We start from the raw sequence: 1,329 nt of genomic DNA on the forward strand, positions 1-1,329 counted from the left end.
CTCGACGGGCAGGGGACGCGGCGGCGTGGCCATCTACGCCCGCAGCTCTCTGGTGGGTCGGGTCCAGCAGTGGCACAGATGGGAGGGAGTGGCTTGGATTCAGATCCGGGGGGAGGCTGGCCCCCCGCGATACGTGGCGAGTGTGTACCTGCCGCCACAGCGGACCAGCGAGCAGCTGGCTGCATTTTATGGGAGATTGCAGCAGGATGTCCTCGCTGCACAGGCGGCTGGCGGCACGGTATGCATTGGGGGGGACCTCAATGGCCGCACCGCCAGCCTGCCAGACTGGGTGGAGAGTGAGGAGGGGCGCACTCTCCTAGACCGCTGCGTTGCGCTGCCCCCCCGCGCTAGCTGCGACGGGGAGGTAAACCCCCAGGGGCGGGCGCTCCTGGGTTTCTGCGCTGCCACGGGCCTGGCTATCGCCAATGGGCGCCTAGATGGTGACCAGCAAGGGGAGTGGACGTTCCACTCCCTGGCACATGCCGGGAAGAGCCTGGTGGACTACTTCCTGTTGAGCGGGGAGGTGGTGGGCCGGGCTGGGAACAGGCTGCTGGTGCAGCCCCCAACATATCGATTCGACCACGCCACCCTGCGCCTGCAGCTAGCGGGTGATTCCCAGGCTGCGGGTGCAGGGCCCTGCCCCGCCGAGGGGCTGGGGCCGAACCCGTGCGGTTCGGAGTACCGCTTTGTCCCCTCGCTGCTCCCGGCATTTGTGGATGCACTGCGGGGGGCGAGACCCGCACTTGAGGCAGCGGCGACCGCCGCCGCTGCCGCCACCTCCATCGAGCAGCTCACTGCAGCATGCATGAGCTTTGATGGGGTAGTGACCAGCTCCCTAGATACCGCTGGTATGCCAGTCCGGCAGGCGGGCCCTGCCCGACCGCCAGGCTGGCAGCGACAGGCATGCAAGGACCCGCTCACTTCCCGTCTCCGCCGGAGGAGACGGCGGGCCCTGAGCCGTCGTGACTTCACCCTGGCTGTTGCACTCAACCGCCAGATGTGTGCCGCCGCCCGGCGGCACAAGCGCCAGGTGAAGCGCAAGAGGGGTCGTGACCTGGCACGGCTCGAATTCGATGCCCCGGCTGCCTTCCACAGGCTGCTCAAGGGCAAGGGGGAGGGCGCGGACCCCTCCATCACGGCCGGTGATTGGAACGGCCACTTCCGGTCACTATTGGGCTACATACACGTGGCTGCCGCGGGCAGGCCCGCCCCTGCCGCCGCCGCGGGCGCGGCGCAGGCGGCGGGCGCCGTGGCAGGCCGTGCTCATGCCTCACAGTTGACACCGGCACATCAACAACTGCATGAGCCATTCACTCTCCCAGAATGACG

Source organism: Chlorella variabilis, assembly GCF_000147415.1.
Source record: "Chlorella variabilis unplaced genomic scaffold CHLNCscaffold_1, whole genome shotgun sequence".
Taxonomy (NCBI): Eukaryota; Viridiplantae; Chlorophyta; class Trebouxiophyceae; order Chlorellales; family Chlorellaceae; genus Chlorella; species Chlorella variabilis.